This window comes from Corvus hawaiiensis, chromosome 6, assembly GCF_020740725.1.
Source record: "Corvus hawaiiensis isolate bCorHaw1 chromosome 6, bCorHaw1.pri.cur, whole genome shotgun sequence".
NCBI lineage: Eukaryota > Metazoa > Chordata > Aves > Passeriformes > Corvidae > Corvus > Corvus hawaiiensis.
This window is the reverse complement of record NC_063218.1, coordinates 3,138,389-3,160,379: the sequence shown is the minus strand read 5'-3', so window position 1 is coordinate 3,160,379 and position 21,991 is coordinate 3,138,389. Positions and strand designations below refer to the sequence as shown.

At 43.4% G+C, this 21,991-nt stretch overlaps 1 long non-coding RNA gene across 1 annotated transcript; it reads left to right on the top strand.

Moving 5' to 3' along the window:
* The first annotated feature begins 306 nt into the window (after window positions 1–306).
* LOC125328172 lies at window positions 307–18,578 on the top strand. Its single transcript, XR_007204576.1, has 3 exons — window positions 307–390; window positions 13,769–13,879; window positions 18,330–18,578. It is a non-coding gene; the product is annotated as an uncharacterized LOC125328172 (long non-coding RNA).
* The last annotated feature ends 3,413 nt before the right edge of the window (window positions 18,579–21,991 follow it).

The window sequence follows — 21,991 nt, the reverse complement described above, 5'->3', positions numbered from 1 at the left end:
GGAAAAGGTTAGAACATGCTGTAATCTAAGTGGATACCAGAGAATCCACCCTTCAATTAGAGATAATTTTATGTGGCTTTTCTAGTGTTTAGCACTGTGGGTGATAATTTATCAAAATAATCCCTGCCCTCTTCTGACTGACACATTTTGATGCCACACTCTTTATAAAATAACAAATATAATTTTTACTTTTCCTTTCTCTTTTAAAGATGACCATCAGTCCCTTTTTAAAGGTGCCAGCAGTCCCTTTTCCAGACAAAAACCTTGGAGTAGGATATTAACCCAGTGGCTTCAACAAGGCAAGAAGGATTTTACACACCTGTTATGTCTGTGGTCACCCTGGACCTTTCCCTTGTCTCCTGGACAAGGGAGCTGGGGTACATGGTGCAGGTAATATACAGACTTTGGTGGGCCTCTAACCTTGTCAGATGCGTATTAGCACTGTCAGGTGCATAAAATTATTTGGTGTAACAGTGTGGTTGTTGTAGCTTTGCCTAACCCTGCATCCTTTTCATTCCTGTATGTCACTACCACCACCTGCTCCTAAAGCTTGTGCCCTGCACACTGGGTGAAGACTTTCCAGGGCTCCATGCTGGATCACCCAGCATGGGTGGTCATATGGGACAGCCTAAGAAGTCAGGAAAACCCTTCTTGCTCCCCAGGGTTGCTTTGTTCTTGATTAGATTCCAGGAAGAGCTGCTTCTGAGCTTGGATTGTGCCTAGCATGGTAAAAAGCTGGGTTGCTATCACTGCTCGTGATGTGAAAGTGATTTTCTTGAGCTGCCTGGTGGGTCCACATTTCAGCTTTGTTCAGTAAAACACTTAAGCATGTGCTTAAAATTAAGTGTGCTGCTGACTGGAGGGCTTGGACAATAAATATGCTACTGGAAAAGTCTCTGGACCATACATTTATTAGTCTGTCTAAAAGCCCTGTTATTTCTTTTTCACTTCTGAAGTAAATCACGTCTTTCAAAAGCCACAGTTGTGGGTAAATGTCTGATTTTGATAGGAGTTGCATATTGCAGCTATTGCTGATTTTAAATAAACTTATAGATGCTCAGTACATCACAAATGAGACCCAGCTTGGCTCCTTTCAGTGGTTTGGTGTTTTTTGAGAAATCTGTCTTTGAACTACCCATCTGCAGGTTTTTCTTTTTACTGTCTGTGTGGCCATCCTGCAATTACCTGTGGGTTTATGATCCTTCTCTAGAGAACAAGTTGGTTGAACGATAAAGATGGGGGTGATAAACTGGGGCAGGGTATGATATCAGTTACAAGTGTCATGTGAGTGTCCCTCCAGATTTACACTGCTGCAGCTTTGCTCTGGATCAGGCCCCAAGAGTTGCCATCAATGGCGATTTCAACAATTTTGGAGTTAAGTCTGTTGAATAAAAATGTGCCATCAAGGCTTGAGGGCCTTTGTGACTGCAGTGAAGACAGACTGGAGTGAGCAACTCGCTGGCAAAGTCAGTGTGAGGTAAATCTGTGGGAGTGGGAGGAAGAAACTAAGCCATGTTTTTAAAGGGTTTATGGCTGGCAATTTATTTCCTTAACCCCTGGTTCAGTGCTGGGCAACAGTAAACAGTGAAAATTAGTCTCATAGTTGCCTCTGAAATGAATTGACCATGCAAAGAAAGGCTGTAACTCCCCAAAGCAGCAACAGATTTTGGGAACCTGCTTGAAATGCTCTGAAATGGTTGGGGAAATTGAGGTGTGTGATTAAGCCTTCTTGGAAAACTGGATTTCTACGAGGTGGAGGAAGAACAGATCTTTAAATCATTGTTTGCTTGTTCAGAAATCCCATCTCTGATTATTCCCATGCGGGGTCATGTGTTCAGTTTGGTGAAAACCCTGGAAAATAAACAAGTAGAGATGAATTCAGGAACTGAAGTGAGCACAGGCAAGTCAATGAGAATCAATGGTGCTGCTCAAATCTGAAATCAGTGGAGAGCTGGGCCTTAAATCAGCTATTTTTAGCAGTCAGCAGCGCAAGAGCACAATCAGTCTATATTTACATCAGATAATATTTGTGTTTACTATGTAATTACATCGACCCTTTTTACACATATAATTAACATTTGCATCCCGCTGGGTTGACATCTGTAGGATTCAAAAAGGGCTCAAGATCTCCAAAGAGTGTTTTTGTTTCAGGTTAGACGTGGTCTGATTGTCTAAATTAAAGACATGTCAAACCACATGAAAAGTTCAGGACAGAAGGTAACCACACAGGACGTGGCATGTGGGCCAGGTAATCACAGTGGTGGAAAGAACGGCCGCACTTGTGAGGAGTCTCTCCTCTACAGGCTTTGGAAAAAAAACCAAAAAACTCTTTTTTGTTTTTAGTAGGAAATAAAAATTAGTAAATGCAACCCCTGGCTGCAAGGAAGCCCAAATAAAGCAAACCAGATGTTCATTAGCTAATCACTTGCAATTTTTTTCCCTTCTTGTTCTTCATGGAGGAAAAGAAAATTGAGCGTGTGGGAACTTGCCTGTTGAGAAAACATTTGGATCTCCAGTCATTTATCTGTTTCACCTCTGACTCGGTTCAAGCCCCTGTTAAAAGGCAGGCAGGGTGCTATCAGAGAGAAAGGTCAGTGGGGATCACTGCAGATGCTTTTCAGCTGGGGCGACCCTCGAGGCGATCCCAGCTTTCTCGGGCATGGAGAGTCGGCTCAAAACAAAACAGCAAACCAAACACAAGCCCAGCGAGTGCGGCGGGGCTTTGAACTCCATCACTCGTGTTTGTCTTATTCCTAAATTGCAGTGTCATTTCTGTACAGTGCTCGTTGTAAGCACATGCATCCATCAGGAAGTGTGTTTATTACACCGAATACCAACGAATCCTGAATGGCGAGCTGCTTGTTTCCCAGTGTTATCAAAGGAAAGCAACATAACCTTTATTCCCTTTGGACTGATGTCATTTTTTTTTCCCCTGCCTGAGACAGAAAGAGGCACAAGTCTGGACTGCAGTTGGTGGATTTTATCAATAATAGAATATTAATACACAAAGCCATCTGTGTGCATAGAATCATAGAATCATTAAGGTTGGAAAAGTCCTCTGAGATCACCAATCCCAACTCAACCCAGCACCACCACCATGTTCACCACTAAACCATGTCCTCCAGCCTCTCTGGGACAGTGTTATTCCATTAGGAAAGATTACAGTAACTCAGTACTTGCTTCATGCTTTAACAACATTAATTTGACAGTGTTAATTTTAATGCACAATGGCCTAACAGCTTTTAGGAACCTGACTCTTCTCAATAAGTTGAGCAGGTGTAAGATCTCACCTACCAGCAAGCAGAGCCATCCTCATTGTATCTTGGTTGTCATATGACAACTTGCTCACTACAGAACCCTAGAATGGTTTGGCTTTCACCTTCCGGTCGACCAGGTTGCTCAGGGCCCCTTTGAGCTGTTTTATTTGGGAAAAGTTGGTCTGGGAGAGTTCAAACAATCTTTCTCTGCAAGGGTGAGGCTTTATTTGGATGAAGAACCTTTTCCTAATAGTTTGATGATGTGCTGTTTACATGTTTAACACATAAAAATGGAGATTGAACAAGTAGTGCTCAGATGAACTGACTGAGTGACAACAAGTAGCATGGGAAAGTGTCTGGCTGGGTATGAGTGGAGTTCTGCAAGGATTTTTCTTGGGGATGGATCTTATTTAATATTTTCATGAATGACCTTGGCACAAAACATAGCATGTTGCTGAAGCCTGCTGATGACACAGACTTGGGAGACGTGCCATGCAGAGAGAACTGGATGACCTTGAAGACTGGAATAATAGCAAAGAGATGAAATCCAGTACTGAAAATTGCAATGTCACGAGTTTAGGGAGTAATAAGAATTTCCACTGCAGAGACTCGTCATGTGTAGATGACAAAGGAGAAGAATGTGTGGATAATTCATGGGATGGGCTCTGAAAAAGGTATGCACACCTTTGTAGATCCCAGGAGGTATTTCTTCCAGGAGAAGATCAATACGCCAGGAACTGTGGCATCCTATGGATCATTCTGGTCCCCATGTTCCTGAGGTGTGAGTTTGACCTGGGCTGCTTACAGAAAAAGATGGTGGAGATGTTGGGAGGGAAGAGCTCGTCTTTTGGGAGAAGAATGGAAGAGCTACATTTTGAACCTAGAAAATGAAAGCTGAGAAGAAGGGTGACGGTTGTACATCTAAACATCAGGACGGGGAACATCAGAGAGGAAAATAAGCCATGTAAGGTAAAGAACATGAGGCTAAATGGGTAAAAATTCTAGATTGGATGTCATAAAAAATTTCTTCACAGAAAGGATGATCAGACACTGGCACAGGCTGCCCAGGGCAGTGGTGGAGGGATTTAACAGGATTCCTGGAGGGATTTAACAGGAATGTGGATGTGGCACTTGGGGCATGGGTTAATGTTGGCCTTGCCAGTGCTGGGGGAATGGTTGGACTTGATGATCTTAGAAGGCTTTTCCAACCCAACTGATTATATTCTATGATTTTATGATTACATTGGTCTGAGTACACTGGGTTCAAATCAGAGGAAGGTTTGTGACTTAAGGGAAGCTTATAAGAACAAGCTTGACATGTTTGTGGAAAGGATTATAACACTTGGGCTTAGAGAATATGGACTTTGGAGGTGGTTTCCTAGGGAGTGGTCATATCAGAAGTCTTTTTGTGGGTAGTAATTCCTTAACCTGTTCATGGCCTTGTTTCCAAGGGGGGTTAACAGCATATGTGGTAGGGGCAGGAGGCCAGTCATGCCTCTGGGTGCTTTAGTATTTACTTGGGTTTGTATAGTTAGAGGCTGGTGGGAATCAGATGTTTTATGTTTGGCCTCCCTTGGTGTGTATGTGATTAATCTGGTTCAGTTAATGGACACTGCACTCCATCCTGTGGTTTCTGTGTGTTGATTCTGAGTGTGGTGTGTATCTTTGGGGTGTTTGAGTTGGTTTACGTTCCTGGGTGTCTACATGACCTGATTAATACTCCCAGGTTAATGCAAATGCAAACAGAGACCACAAAGGAAGGCATGGCCAAAAACGGCATATTGCACAGCATATGACTGGCTATCAGTTCATCAGATAAATAGGAAATGGAATATATTAACCCACTGTTGTTATCCTTGTCATTGGTCGTTAAAAATCAAGTATTTAGGTCTAGAGTAGCAGTAATGGATAAATAACAGCACTGTTATTCTCAGCTGCTAGGCAAAACTAACTCCTTGTCTTTATCGTATCCCTTGTTGTACCCCCAGAACAAGCTTTCCACAGGGCTCAGAGGGACCTTCCATCCTTGCTTTACATGTAGCCGTTTCTAGTCCAGAGCTGAGAAGCTCCACCTTAAACAAATCCATCTATCCTCAAAACTGAGTCTCTCAAGACAGGTCAAAAAACCCCCATGTGCTGTTTAAAAAACAAACTGAGAGAGAAGCAGAGAGAGATGTCAGTGAAATCCAGGCTTGGAGGAGCCAGCAGGAATGTCTCCAACCACTCCTACAGAATTTCACAGGTGGTTTTGAAGAGTTGGCTGTTGACTTCAAAAGAGAGGAAAATAAATGAGAAGTTAGAAACAGTTTTGGAATAGGAGATTTCTGTCCCTGCAGGTAGCCTGATGCACTGACCCCACACAGCCTGAGCAGGTGCTGGAGAAACAAACCTCTGCCTGGCAAGGGGGGCTCATTTCTCTGCTGTGACCGCACAAACCTGTCTTGTATGTCTGTGAGACACGAGGGTGCTGATGTTTCCATTGATTCCAGTGGCTCCTTCAGGGTTAAAGCTAAGCATGTGCTTAAGGGCATTGCTGGATCAGAGCCAGCCTAATCTGCCTTGCTAGATGCTGGCCCAAAGCAATTCCCAAAAACCCTTTTCTTCCTATCAGCCAACCCCTTGATTTGCAAACTCTCGACTCCCTGGAGCTGCTTAGGCTGTATGTTATTTTCTGGTACCTGCAACACTGTGATTGGGAATTTGTGTAAATTCTGTTCCAGTATTTCACTTCTGGAGTCTTCCCCTGTGAAGATTTCTTTAGCATAGCCCAGCACATCTGGCCACATTTAATAACCCTTGGGAGGGCATGTCAGTTTAACACTCAAGTCTCTCTTCCTTCGCTTTGCTAACCGAAGTGTTCAGCTCCACAAAAAAAAAGGATCTGAAGGCATGGTTGATGTAAAGAGCAAAATTTGGTAATGGGAAGTAAGGAAGAAGCCAAAGAAAAGATAAAAAAAGGCTTTTTAGCCTGCAGCTTTCCTCTAGCTTGATCTGACCTAAAGGACAATGACTATTTAGCATCGCTGGAGGGTGGCAAGCACTTTCTTCTGTCAATGACAATTGCCATGATTTAAGGGGCACTCTACACCGTGTAGCTGACAATTAGCAATAAACCTGGATTTCCCAGTCATCTGGCATCACCTTCCTTGTAGGGAAGTGAACCCAACCTGCCTCTGAGTGGAGAGTAAGACTTTTTCAACCCTTCCCTTGCAATCTTGCATTAATGAAGAAGTGCCTACATCATCTGTAGGTGCTCCAGAAGCTGCCATTTAAAAATGGTGATAATTAAGGACATGACTGTGGATCCTTGATGAGGGAGAACTCACAAAGGCCAGGTGGCTCCACAGGATCAGCTTCTTATGAAGATGGGGAAGATCTAGTTTGTAAAGACCCATTGTTGAGAAGTCACCACTTCCCTCCAAGAGATTCAGCAGAGGGAAAGCTGTGGTGCTCTGATTCCCTGGCTGAAAAAGGATGTTCTCTACCCTTTCTGGGAGGCTTTTGCTGGGCTAAAGAGACCAGAATTTACTGGGCAGCAGAAAGGGGCAGTGTATCTCCTGCTCCACTTGCCCAGGGCATATTGGCTTTTTGTACAGGTTTTGATTGCACCCTTCATTAAAAGAGCCATTTCTCCCTCCAAATTAGGTGGAATCCAGCACTGAAAGAATCCAGCCCAAGTCCCAGTTTATTTCTCCATAAAACATCTGTATTGTTCTTCCAGGATGGCTCTGCCAAATGAGTCCTCAATAAACCCAAAACCTGGCAATAGACAAAACGCTAAAAAGCGCCTTTTTAATATGGAAAAGTATCCTGCAGTGTCGCAATCTTCCAGTGGAGACCACCCCCTGCCCCTGAGAAATGCAGAATAGCACCAGGCCCACAGTTTGCCTGGGGTAAAGCAACAGAGCTGGGTCTGTGCTGATTTACTCCAGCCAGAGGATCTGCCCTATAGTTTCTTGGAGCTTTTTCCTTTAGTTTTGTTTTTTTCTTAAAGTTCCTTAACTTCTTTTTCCTCCTTTTTTTTTCACTTTTTTTTTTTTCCTGTGGATAGAAGCTTTGCAAGTTCCTTCTTTTATTGTTAACTCATTTGGCAGGAGCAGCCAAGCAACAAAAGTGTTTTATTTGGAAATAGTTGAGGGGGGAAGTCGACAATGTCCGAGCTCTATTCTGATTGCGTGAGCTCTGGGAGGTTTTCACCTCTGCTTCCAGGCTGCACCAGGCTGGGATTATCTCATTTGATTTCATTGGATCTGTGTGCCATTAAGAAGTGGGGAAAATTAAAGGTTAGTGAAGTTTGCCTTTGTGTCACACTAGAAGCGTTTAGTTATTTAAGTGCAAAGTGTTCGCTCTCTCCTCCTTCTCTGTGGACTGAAATACCACACAATGTTCTACTTTGCTGATCTGGAAGTGAAATGTGACTTCTACAGCTTATATATCCCATTGCTGAAGGGATCCTGAGGAAGAAGCACAGGGGAGATGCCTATATTGGCTAAAGTGGGAAAACTAGTGTGTGAAAGGCTCTGAGAGCTCAATGTCCTCCATCTGAGCATTGCACTCAGAGATGCTCTCTCTTTTATGGCCAGCTATAATACCTGTTATGATTTTGATCTATGATGTTGTCCACTGATTTCTTTCCAAATCTTCCCCTCCACAAAAAACTCCACTCAGCAGAGATTAAAGGCTGCACTCAGCAAAACTCAAACCAAATGAGGAACAGTGCATTAATGTGGGCAGATCTTTCCTCTTTCTTCCATGCTTGAGGCTCCTGTGGATCAGTTGAGATCTGCCCCCTCTTGTGCAGCACTAAATGCACATGAGAGCTGAGGTGTGTCGGTCTCTGTGCTCTGCAGGGCCAATCCAAAATAGCTCAGGACCAGATTTCTAAGAATTCACCACCCACAGTCAGGGCCAAGTTGGGAAGTCAAGAGCGATCTGAATGTCATGAGTAGGATGCGTCTTGTGGCGTGGGGAGGAGCTGTGTAGCTGTGTATGTTTATGTGGGTGTGAAGTGATTCACCCAAGTCCAAAGAGGGCCTCAGTGTCAGCACCAAGAGCAGCCTTTTGTGGCCTGGGAGCAGATTTTCAGCCCTTCATTTTCCACCAGGACAGTGGTGATGAGATTGTGGTGCACACGGGCACGCTGAGCTCTTCGGAAATCCTGGCTGCTTTTTGTGGTGTATCAGTGGGAATGGGGTTACTGGGGAAGCTCATCCTCTGCTGAAGTGCTGAGCTGTTAAATAGCCAGCCCTGACCCTGACAGCCTCCCTGGCCTGGGGTTGGGATATGGAGCCTCTCTGCACCTTCACAGTTTCCTCAGCCTGGAAAAACATTTCCTGCTTCACTGGTGAGTTAATTAATTGATGCTTCTAAGACAATGTGATGATAAAAAATGCTGTTTGCCAGATAAATATTACTAGTGCCCTGTGGGCGTTTGCAGTTCCAATGTGCTATTCCTGCAGGGACTGACTCATGTCATCCCCACAGAGCTGATCAGGGAGCTGTCACATGCTTTCCACCACCACCAACCAATACCTGTTATCAGACAGTGCACTTGCCCAATCAGTTGTTGGGTTCTCTATAACCTGTCACTCCCCAGATCACAGGTCAGGCCCCCAGAACTGCAAAAACCTTTTAAAAATCATGGGATAGTTTTTATTCTGTGAATGCTACTTTTAGCCTTTAGCATGTGTTCAGGCCACCTCCTGGGATGTGTTTTCTTTAAGACCAGAAAGACCACAGAATTTTTTTTCCTTAAGGTGGAAGTGCTGGATGGAGTGACACAGCAGGAACTTGGGTTTCACGTAACATCAGGGAAGATTTGCAGTAAAATCACAGGAGTTACCAACAGAGGGGTTTTCTCTCTGAAAGGGCTGGCACAGCTCGATGTTCCAGAGAGCAGCTTCTTGGCTGGTGCAGCTCCAGCGCTACAGATGCCAGGAGAAGGATGCAAATTGTTGGTTACTGAGGACCTGCCACCCTTGGGCTCAGTGCTGGTCAGTGTTTAAGGCCCACAGAGAAGCACCAGTCGATGTAGTGCCATGCTGGAGGCATGCCACCAAGGGAGCACAACATATATTGTGTCCCTAGAGAGCTGCATGATGGAGAGGAGGGAAAGCTGAACCCCTTTCCTCCTGCTCTTCAATTTGGGGGTGGAAGTGCACAAGTCCCATGGCTTCTGTTCAACACCACACTCCAAAAAAGGAAGGGAAAGATTTTAGCATGGAAAGCTGTGCCTTTGCATGAGCTTTTGCCTTCAAACAAGCACAGCCTGTTCCTGCTCTTTGGAGTCGGGCTTTCAGGGCATCTGGAAAAGAAGGCTGGATTTGGGGAAAACAGATCAAGGCTTGCTTTCAGGAGGGGACCTTGAGAGCATGGGCTTGGGAGATTCTCTCTATATTTTGGGACAGGATGGCTGCTGTGCTGCAGAACTGCCTCCTGTCCTTTCGCTGCTGAAATCCCCCATCCCATCGGGGTCAGCCTGCCAGCGGCCATCCCGCCGGCACACACAAAGTGCAGCTCTTGGAAAAGCGAATATAATTTTAAAGTTGGCCTGAGAAGCCTCCATCTAGTTTTCAGGGTTCCAGAATGTTGTTTTATTAGGATTACAGTCTTGTTCTTCTTAGGTTTCAGCAGGCGTTTATGACTGTTACAACAGGAATGAAAAGCTGGGGCTGGAATCAGCATCGCGTTCTCCTGCCAGGCGCAGGGTTCACGGTGGAGGCCAGACATATGTCTTTCTCCCACAGATGCTACTTTTTTTTTCTGGATGGGGAGGTGAGCTCTATCCTCTCTCTGGAAGAAGGGGCTGGCAGCAGCTCGGAGCACAGACACAGTGCATGGGGGGCCCATCTGCTGAAGGTAATTGTCCTGTTGCTTCACGTCATTCCTCTCTGCCCTTTGTGATGAGGAGAGAGCAGGCCTGGCAGGTCTGGAGGGAAGGTTGTGTTTGTGTAGGATGCTGTGTTCTTCTCGTCTCCATTCTCTCATCCCCCATGGACACATTTCCTTGGAGGCTTTGAGGGGATTGGTGCAGGAGAGAGCACTCCAGGGTCAAAATCATCTGTGGCTACAGATATTTCTCTCCCCTTTTTTCCAGCCTGCTTTCTCCAGACCCAATACCATTCATCTATCTGTATTTCTCTCTGTGTGGGTCAAAATATTTCCTCAAGGACTCCTGAGCCAGAGATGAGTTCCCTGTCTCTGCAGAGCCCACACTGTCTACATGTGAGAGGCACAAGCATGATGGTGAGGGTAAAGGCAGTCCCCAACATCCGTCACAAGGGCCCTGCTATCACACAATCCCAGAATGGTGTGGATTGGAAGGGACCCTAAAGACCATCCAGTTCCACCCCCTGCCATGGGCAGGGACACCTTCCACTAGCCCAGGCTGCTCCAAGCCCCATCCAACCTGGCCTTGGACACTTGCAGGGATCCAGGGGCAGCCACAGCTTCTCTGGGCACCCTGTGCCAGGGCCTCCCCACTCTCACAGGGAAGAATTTCTTCCCAATATTTAATCTAAATCTAGCCTTTTAGGTCTTGTGGCTGTGTTGCTTTGGGCAGCCAAACCCCAAACATTATCCCCAGAAATGAGGGAGTTCAGTGTGTCCAAACAGCCCAGCCTGGGGGAGGAACTCAGGCCTCTTCTTGGGTAATTTCTGGCTACAGGATGGTTGGTCCCTCTGTACTGTAATAATTAGCAGACAGATCCTGCTGACTTGGGAAACTCATCTGAGGTTCTGTTTGTATGTTTGTTGTTTTTATGAGAAGGTCCATATGCCTTTCAGATTTTGTTATTTTCAGAGAGTTGATGATCTGAGGAACAAAATGAAGAGTTGACATCACTGGTTGTTTTCTTGGCCTGCTGTAAACAGCAGATGTAGGTTGGTAGAAAGGCTACAGCTCGTTACTTTATACTGGGGGAATTTGATGAGTTTTATTGCAAAGGCATTAGGGCAGCTCATGACAGCCCTCGACCCAGGGAGAAAAGAGAAGGCTTTGTACCAGGCAGGTACTGATCATCCACCAGCACCCCTTCATGAGCTGGAGCATATCCAAGAGGCAATATGGGAATTTCTGTATGTAGTTAAAGTTTATGAGACTGCCTGCCTGAATGCATGTAGGTGTGTGTGTGCCTGTGTGGATTGGAACAAGGATCTCCATCACAATACTTAGTAAAAATCCAGTTTCACCAGTGGGATAAGAGAGATCAAGCACCAACTGAATATGATCCTCAGGGTCTGCCCCTACGGCTCAGCCGTTGTGTTTATGGCAGGCACAGTAACTGCTCACACACCTGGTTTATGATTTACCCTGCAACCCTCAAACTGACCTGGATTTTCCAAATCAGAACATTGTTTTAAATCTAAAGATAACAATGTCTAGTAATCCAGGCGTTTGCTGGTCTCAGAGGAGGTTCTTGTTCAGAGCTGTCTTCTTTCTAGGGGATGGAAATCCTGTCTAACATGCAGTGCCTTTTGCATCTGGTGGTTCCTCTGAAATGTGTGCTCACTCAAGGTGTTTAGGAAATGGGGAATAGAGCTTGAGCCACAACTTTATCAGCAGAGAACACACTACTCAGCTCTAAGTGCTTGCTAAGTCTGTCCCATCTTTCAGCACTTTCCTCCCCCTGCTGAATAATCCATATTTAGTGTTGTTTTTATCAGGTTTTTGAGATTAAGTCTCTCTCCCTTTTGAGAGCTGAGCTTCCCATAAGTGAGAGCAAGCAGCCTCATTTTATAGCTGTTTTTAACCTAATGAGGTTGCAGCTTCAGACTTTTGGGACTCCTCTTGGGGTCCTGTTTGTGAACCCTACTGACATGATCCTTAGAAATCTTCCCCTCCTTATTCTTGGCCACACTTGCCAGTGTTGACCTTTCATTTACTCCATACCTCTGTTGTCATGATGTCTCCTGGATCTTGACCAGCCTTTGCACCTGTTTTCCACACTTATCCCACTTTGAACTAATCTGTTTCAAACACAATTGAGCAGAGAATTCATCAGAAAGAGTCACGAGTGCCCTACACAGCATCAGTGACTGTAGTAAGATGTTTGTATTAGTCCCTGAGTCATCTTGTGGTTTGTAGGTCATTTCCTCAGGTATGATATTCTGATCTTCCTGGTACTGATGATGTCTTTTAACTCTGTGCCTCAGGCAATTTGGATAGAAATGATTCCACGTTTAGCAGCAGCATGGTAGAGGCAGTGTTAACTGCAGCCATCCCACAGCTGATACTGAGAATTCCTCCAGTAACCTCCCTTCAGTTCACTTGTTCCATCAGTACAGTGTGCTCTCATCTCTGTTTTAGACAGTTTATTATACTCCTTACAACACTTGTCTCATCCCTCTCTTCTCCAGTTTCACCAGAGATGTTGTGTGGTAACATACCAAGAATTTACCTAATATTTGGATAGAGCAACCTGGTACAAGTGCCTGACACTTCTGTCCAGACTGAAGTTTGTCCCCCGTGTCACACTTTGCCACAGATGTCTATACTTTACCCAGTGTTTCTTCAGAACCTTTGTATAATATTGATAATGCTGTATTGGGCTTATTAATGCACAAGTTGGTTTTTTGTCATTAAATAAAGCCACTGTATTTTGCTTTTCTCTAAGGTAAATAAATCTTGTCAGCAGATTTGCAGTTCCACATGCTACTTCTTTCAGCATTCAGAGATGGACTGACATTGCTCCCTCCCTGCTCAAGCACATTCACTAATTCAGTTTTACTTGGGTTGGTGAAATGAATATTTCTCTTTGAGGGACCACTGCAAACTCTGTGTTCTGGGTGTTGGCCTCTTTGCCCAGGGAACAAGGGACAGGACAAGAGGAAATGGCCTCAAGTTGCACAAGAGGAGGTTTAGATTGGATATTGGGAAAAATTTCATCATGCAAAGGGTTGTCCAGCCCTGGCACAGTTGCCCAGGACAGTGGTGGCATCACCATTCCAGAAGGAATTTAAAAGCCATGTGGATGTGGCACTTGGGGACACGGGGTAATGGTGGCCTTGGCACTGCTGGGGAACAGTTGTACTCAATGATCTTTGAGGACTTTTCCAACCTTAAGGATTCTGTGACCTCTCTGTACCAAATGCAGATGAAAGGATGAAATGTTACCTTTTTACTCACTCTGTATTCAACTTCTATCTTGACCATGCGTGCCTTAGATTTCTGCAGTCAGGAGCATCTCTGCAGCACATCTGCTGTCACTGAGCTTGTGTGGGGAGTATTTCCTGGAACAGACTCAGGTATACATAAAATGGGCATAGAATTCCAGAATGGTTCGAGTTGGAAGGAACCCTAAAGCCCATCCAGTTCCACCCCCTGCCATGGGCAGGGACACCTTCCACTAGCCCAGGTTGCTCCAAGCCCCATCCAACCTGGCCTTGGACACTTCCAGGGATCCAGGGGCAGCCACAGCTTCTCTGGGAATCCTGTGCCAGGGCCTGCCCACCCTCACAAGGAACAATTTCTTCCCTGTATCTAACCTGAATTTTCCCTTTTGTTGGTTTAGTTTTTCCTAGCAGAGGAGAGCTCAAGGAGCTGGATCTGAAGGATGTAACCTTCCCAGCTGGAGGAGGGAGGACTTTCTAGAAAGGCTGAAAAACATCGAAACTTTTGCCAGGTTAGTAGCATTTTCCAAGCTAATTTCTCATGGCAGTGTCAGGCTCAGAGCATGTCACAGGCATCAGGACTGGAGTCTTGAAGATGCTTCAGGACACTGGCACCACACAGACCCTACACCTCTGCCAACAAACCCAGTGTGTCCTCAGATTTCGGGGGTGCTTCCTCAGCAGATGGGATATTCCTCACTGTAATTTCTTTTCCAAACAATACTATAAAAAGGGGAATTCTCCCAGCATGGAAGACAGCTTCAGATTGGAAGTGAAATTCAAGTTTCTTTCTCCATTCAATTTGTGCCTAAGTGCAAACAACTCTTTACAAACATTCGGAATTTGGTTGCATTTGGGGACAGTTTCACATGACAAGTGAAAAATCTGTTCCTTATCCAGAGATTCCCTTGCTAGGAATTTTTAAGCCCTTCCTATGAAGAATTAGACACCAGAACATTTCAAAGCACAGGGCTCAGGGATTGTTTGAGAAACCCCTGGAGCAGTCTTTGTTCCCCTCTGGAACAGGTGAGTCATTCTGCTTGATATTAAAAATACGTTAAAAAATCCTTCCCACACACAAACCAACCCTGAGGCCCACGATTCACATGAGGTATTTCACCCGTGTGGCTGGAGTGGGGCAACATTTTAAGCAAATAAAACCATATTCTTGCAATAGGAAGTATTTAATTATTTTTATAATGGACAGTAGTGTTACCTCTACCTTTAACAAAGGGTGTGTTCTGCAAAATCTTATTCCCAGGCTTTGTTCTGAGAATATATATATAGGTGTTGGCAGGACCAGTGACCCATGGAGCTGTAATGCATTGGGTTGCTATAAAACAGGGGAGAGAAATCCAAAGTTTTATTCTGGCAGCTTTAGTGGAGGTGAAATCAGGGAGTCTGAGAGTGGGAGCTATGGGGATTTTGTAGGAAAAAAATCCCCACTTGTAATTTTCCCAGCTATGGGGATTTTGTAGGAAAAAAATCCCCACTTGTAATTTTCCCATTAGGAAATATGCTGTAAAAACGTAATTTTTAAAAGATCTGGAGGAAACCCTTACTTTTTCCCAATTTATTAAGGTTTTCCCTGCTTCACTTGAAAAGATAAAAATGAGTTATTTCACATATTTCTTTTAAATGTTTTTTCCCTGGAAAACATTTAAAATGTAGAGTATTACTTGTGTTACTTTCTTAGGGACAGGGTTAAAAAGTGAAAGGTTTGCTTTAAATGTGAAAAGCAAAACCTTTAAAAGCAAGATTGAAGCAATTTAAAAAGTATAAGGCTTTTAAAAAGAAAAATACTCTCTCATATATGTAGTTTTTAAACATCACTCACTCTTGGGGAGAAGTCAGTTCTTTAAAAAGAGAAAAAGAAACATTTCTAGCCATTCTTATACTTAGATGCTGAAAAATGGTTCTTTCTTTCAAAAAGCCTTTCATTTTGAATTAAAAAATTCCATTTAGCTGAAAAAAAAAATTACTTTCAGATAGAAGTTGCCTTGACAAACCGCAGATTTTCAATTAAGAAACTTCAAAGTTTGCTTAGTTTAACTATTCACGGTATAAAATACAGAGTAGTGAAATTGAGGGTGGCAAATTTGACCTCAAAAATTTGCTAGAACCTCTGGACTTTTCCTTGCAAGCTATTTAAATACATCACTAAAATATGAAAGCAGAAGGGTTTTTCTCAGAGAAATGTGAGTGAAATGTGAATGGTGACAGGGAGTGATGTTATAGGAGGTGCTGAACCTGCTTAATCATCTTTGGTTCAGATTTTAGCAGGTTTCATGGGGTTTTATTTATGGTTTTGCCTGTTTTTTTAAAAGCAAACCAGTGAGACTGAGATGGAGGTGGCCAAAATCAGGAGGATTTGTTTATCAAAGAGATGATTTTGCAATGCTGTGTTTCTCTCTCCCCTGATGTGTCTCTGATATCTCTCCATCACCAGAAGAGTGGGGGTGCAGCTCTGAGTCTCGAGGGAAAAGGTGAATATCCACTTTGCACATCCTATTTTGTGCTAAATGGTATCTTAAACACAACTACGGTGGCAATTAAAATAATGAGATACATAAAAGACACCTGCTTTAAATAAATACAGTGATCTGCCCAAAGCTCCCTGAGTGGGCTGGTATTCAGCAAGAACCTGCAACAAACCTACCCTTAACAACATAATCGTTAAAGAGCAGAAACCTTCCCTTCTAATCCCCCTCATACAGGACAACATGTGGATGTTAGCATATTTGGACTGCTTTGCATTCCTTCTTGCCTGCTTTTGAGAACATACTACATTTTAAAACTTGTTGGGTTCTTTCATGTTTTATTTGACCCTATGTAATTGCATTCCTAAAGGAATAACAGGCTCCCACAGTGATTTATACCCTGTATTAAATGTCAGTTTTGAAGAGACACAGTTAGCAGTTTGGTTTAACCTCCTGCCTTCCTATGGAAGTTCAAAACTGAAGTGGAGCTCAGGATCCAAGGGGAAAAGTGAAAAAAAAAAAAAAAAAGAAAAAAGAAAAAAAGATGAAAATGGACTTAGAGGCAGCGTGGAATGAGATGTGTGTTCCTGGCCCCGCACCTCTGGAAGCCACCGGAATGAGATTCCATAAAGCCATCTCTATTTTTAACTGTAATTTGTGTACTTCATGGCTGCCCTTGACCACTGGGGAAGGCTGTAAATTAGCCCTGTGAAAGGCTCTGCTCTCTCCAGGCAGAAACTGCAGCCTCTCCAACAACGGGCCAGGACATTTTCCCTGCAAAGTCAACCGGAGCAACCACCAAACCAACCCCCAGTGGGTTTGGCTTGTGTCCCAAAAAGAAGGTCAGCAAAATAAATTGTCCTTGTAATTAAGAGTTGCTCCTTTGTTTTTATGTGTTTAACTGTGCATAAATAGCAAAGCAGGATAGGTATGTTATTACTGTTTTAAATATTTCATTCCCTTTGTAGACTTCCTTACGACACAGTTAACAACTGCTTAATCATACCTTATGACCTAATTAGGGGGGGTTCAGTTAAATAAATCTTGATGTAATCGTATATTCTTGATGTAATGGTGCTCTGATGGCTGCATTTATGTGCATGTGGGCACTTAAATATAAAAGTAAAGGCAGCCTATGTAGCATCTGACACAGGACTTTAATGATCATCATCTTTAGAATCACTGGTGAAACGTGTTACAAGGAAACTTATTTTAATCAAGAACACTCTACATAAAAACCTCTTTCCTATTCCCAGGAACTGAATATCCTGGTGAGTACTGTCCTTGACAAAGGTATTTAAATTTTGTAGGATGGAGCCAGGGTAGTTGTTCTGACACAGGCAAACGACTGTATTTTTCAGCTGAAGTAATTCAGGGCATTTCCATTACCTTCTCCAGAGCCTCACTTGCCCATCAGGTGAATGCTGAATCCAGATCTGATTTGCTGGTGGGTAGGCTGAGAGTGATCTTTTATTTTGAAGTGAAAAAAAAAAATGTAGGTGACAATGTTTTCTTAGGGTTGGATTTATCTTGCCAAAGACTGGTGTCTTGAAGTCATGGAATAAGTTGCCCTCTGGAAATGCATCTCTCTGCTGGGTGTTCAGGGAGCTAAAATGACTGGCTCAGACCTGAGGCTGCCTCTCAGGTGGATAGAGTTAGGTAAGATGAATCCTGCCATATAATGTGCACAAGGTATTGTGTATCAGCTCCCCGACTTCTAGATGTGCTGCCAGATCACTGTAAATGTTTGTGCCTTGCTGGGAGAGACCTGGGAGAGGTTCTTCACCAGCTAAATCCAGCTGGAAGACAAGAATTTGTGTTAATCTGAGGGAACAAGCCCTTGGGGTGCAGTTAATATCTGGAGCATAGGATGAGATTTGCCTTTCATGGCTTTAGATGACACAACGAGAGGTATCTGTTCCTGCACTTGGAATCCCAGAATGGTTTAGGTTGGAAGGGACCTTAGAGACCATCTCATTCCACCCCCTGCCACGGGCAGGGACACCTTCCACTATCCCAGGCTGCTCCAAGCCCCATCCAGCCTGGCCTCGGACACTTCCAAGGATGGGGCACTTGTCACATTTTGGCATCAGTGAAGGGAAGCAACCCTGTCTAATTCCTGATGATTTTGTCAGTCCAAAGTCAAAGGATCAAGTCTCACAAGTGGACACTTGTGCTTCATGGTTGGTGACTTGGATGGTGACTACGTAGGGTTTTACCCTGGGTGTAAATCTGTCACCCTCCCTGGTGGGTTGATTCAAACAGAAGGTTACCCAATATCAGAAAAAATGAATCTTAAATCAGCATGACTAGAGAAAATCAATTCCTAATCAGCACTGATATATCAACATGATTTTACTTAATGGCATCCAGCCTTACAGACAATACTTGGTCTCAGCAGTAAAAATTAGGAGTTAGAGAACTTACTGAGGACTATTTCCTGAATTTCTCAAATATATTCAAAAATATTACTGTTTTTCAGACATTTGAGACTCTAAAAACTGAAACACCAGCAGATGGAGACAAACCCTGTTATCAGACCAGCCCAGTCGAGCAGGACCTGTAGGATTTGCAGCTTTCCTATAGGAAGCTGAGGTGGAAACCTGAAGGAAGAACACCTTTTATGAACTGTTGAGTGCTATTGTTGTCTGCAGATGTTTAATACCATGAACTTGAGGAGAAAAGAAGCTCTCTTAAAAAAATAATCTCTTGGTACCATACTAAATGTTTATTTGGCCTGAAATAAAATGTTCCATTTATTTTTGGTTGGTTACATATACATGGGGATGTGTGTGTGCATAAACCACTTTAGAAATGCGGTTATGCCAACAGTGTCAAAAATTCGTTTCAGATGAAGAATCAGAACATTTTTTAAAAGGTTCTTACAAATATTTTTGCCTTTTTCTGATTTTGGTTGGGTTTTTTTCTTTTTATGGAAACTAAATTGCAGAACTATTTTGCTTCCATAAAGTGCCAAAAGAAGATGTTTCCTTGTTATCCATGTCACCTTTTCTTCACTGGCCAGAGAGGTTGGTTTTTTACTCCACTGTCCTTTGCATTGAAGGTGAACTGGAGGGTTTCACACAACTGGTATGAGCAGAGCTGAGATTCAATATCCAAACCCAGCCTGTGCTGTGGGGTTGATGGTTGTGGGGTCATTGTCTTACCCAGAGGAAAGGTTTTGAACAGAGGGTAGATATGTCATTTTAGAGCATGAACCATAACAGAAAACCTGTGCAGGGGCATAGGGCTGTAAAAATCGTCCTTTCATTAATTGTCTAAATAAAAATGAATGTGGATGCCTTCAAATGCACTGCAACTGCAGATAAAACCAGCAGTAAAAATCTCAGGGAGAGCTCAGGAAAGATTTTCTCTTTTCTTTCTTTGGAACAAATATACTTTTGATCATTTTCTCTGGTATAAATATAGACCAGTAGAAAAAGGGGCAGAGAGGACCCTGAGAGATGATCTATCCCTCTACCCCAAGGCAAGGTTTGCCAGGTCTGAGCCATTCCTGGTGACAGGAGAGTCTGTAGCTCCTTGACTAATTTACTCCAGTTCTCACCTGTCCTTCCTCTCAGGAAACGTGTCTAATGTTTGACCTATATCGTCCTTGCTGCAATTTAAACCCATTATTTCTTGTCTTATACCCAGTGGACATGGAGAACAATTTATTACCTTCCTATCTGCAACAACCTTTTACATAGTTGAAGGCTGTTATCATGTCTCCCCCTCAGTCTTTTCTTCTCTAGACTAAACAAACCCAATTCTTTCAATCTTTCCTCATAGGTCATGTTTTCTAGACCCCTGATCATTTTTGTTATGGAAATAAACATCCTTTAAATCAAGTTCTGTGAATCAATCTTGTGTGGAAAGGAAGGGAAACAGAGAGGTTAGAGTTAGCATTGGGAACAGGCATCTGGTGGTGAAAGAAGTGAATTTTCTGAGGTCTACTGAGAGTACAGCCTTCCATTCTTCTTTGGGTTTAGGAAGTGTATTGAACACAATTTTCTTTCCCCAACTTTCTTGGGAAACTCTTTTACCTATTTGCTATCAGAAGGAAGACAGTATTTCATTTCCACAGGCTGGAGGGAAAGAAGTCTCTAGGAAAGCATTGAGCAGGGGACCAGAGAGTAATTTTAAATTGTATGGTATGTCCTTCATGCAGACTTTCTACAGTCAGCTTGCCTGCAGTGATATCAACCCCTGTTCTCCAACAAGTGATGTAGGTCATCCCCAAAGGGTAGTTTAAAAGTGGATCATAACTCCAGGACATTTAATGCAATCGGAGACTCAGCACAGAAGATGCTGGTGAGTTTTTGGTTGTAAATTCTCCTTTATTACGTGGGCTGCTCAGAGAACATTGGAAATACCAGTGCGACTGTTTCAGCTGCAAAAACCATCCAAGATCTTATCACTGGATGGACATCCTGGGCCCTTCTGCTTTGCATCTATTGTTTTGAGGTTGAGAGAAGGTGGATCTGATGCCTCTTACAAAAGTTTCATCTATTCTGTACAGTTACTATAAGCTGGGCCTTTGGCACTGAAGAATCAGAGAGTTAAGGAGATCACCAGCTTAAAAACTGGGGCTGCAGAAGGATCCAAGAGAAGTTCCCTGTGTTTATCCTCCTTTCCATCCTTAAAATGTCAAGGGCCAAGCTGAGGTTATTTTAGGTGTTTAACTAGACTTGGGACTGGGGAGGACTGTGCAGCTGGTGCTTCTAGGCAAGCACAGCCTGGAGCAGCTTTTTGTTCGTGGTGGTTCTGATGGTTGATGCATCAACTCACAACTTCCCTGTTCCTCAGAGGTAAGTGTGAAGCTGTGATAAATCTAGTTTCAGATCAAAGACACTGCAGCCACATGATGTAAAGCATCCAAACAATCACTTTTCTTTCAAAAAAAATATTCTTCTGAAGGCTTTCTGCTGGGTTCAGATATCACCTGTCTTCCCACAGGCTGTATAAATAGGAAAGCCAGCAGGAGCACCAGGCTGAGTGCTTTGGCAGTTGAGAGAAACGTTGTGTGCTCACATCTGATCCAGATTCCTCACTAATGGACATGGCCTCATTGTTCAGCCTCCAGAACAATTAATCTATAAACAGGGGACAGCATAAAATTTAATAGAGAGCTGAAAGTCGAAGAGCATCTGAAGCTGAGTGCACTGATGCACCTTGAAAAAGAGTTCAGGAACATATAAGAGACAGAGTGCAAGAGCCACAGAAAGACAAGTTTCAGTCCTTGTGGAGGAGATGCTGACAAGGTGAGAGGTTTCCTGTGAGCTAGCATGTGTTTTGTGAAGAAACTTCCCAAATGTTCTCTCCCTGGGAAGGACACTGATTTGACCTGTCAGACATGTTACATTTCAGGCCTTGTCTGATCAAGATAGCTGAGACTTCTAACACTTTAGCAGAGGTCCAAAATAAACATGGTGCAGTGAGAAAAAGTGCTTCTTGCTCTGTGCAGTTTACTGGGAATGTTCTTCCTTTTGCTGCCTGACCCAAAGGTAAAGGCTCACTTGTCTTCCAGAGCCAGACTTATCCTCTAAGCAAAGTGAAGGATGTCAGGGACAAAACCTTGGCTGAAGTCAGACAGTTTTGCTCTTGAGATGCCAATAAGCACATCCATTCCAAAAAGGAGTTTTAGGTTGATTGGACTGATCATCCTGATGAGCTGGTGTTGTAGTATTAGCCAAGGAGAGATTCTGGTTTTAGATATTCTTATTTTTACAAGTATCTAAGAAACTCTTCCCTCAACTAGTTGTAAATGGTGTTGTAACAGAATCAGTCTTAAAGCCACTAAAGAAAGGCTTCCAGCATCAGATACAATACTAAAAGTTGCACTTTTGAGATGGTCTCCATGTAATTTCTCCCATATGGGCCCTAAAACCCCAGATGCTCTAAGAAGTGTTTAGAGCCCTGTAAGACACAAGGCCATCACTAATTAGCAAAGACCCCAAGCACGTGTTTAACTTTAAGCATGTGCTTTTCTTTCCCAGGAGTCCATAGAATTAAGGACTTTAAGTGAGTGGGTTTAGGGATATGCTTAAAGCTAAGCATGTGTTTAGTTGCTTTCTTGTGCTCTGGCTTTATTTGTTTTTACAGGAATAAGAGAAATGAAAGATCTTATTACAGATCAAACACAAA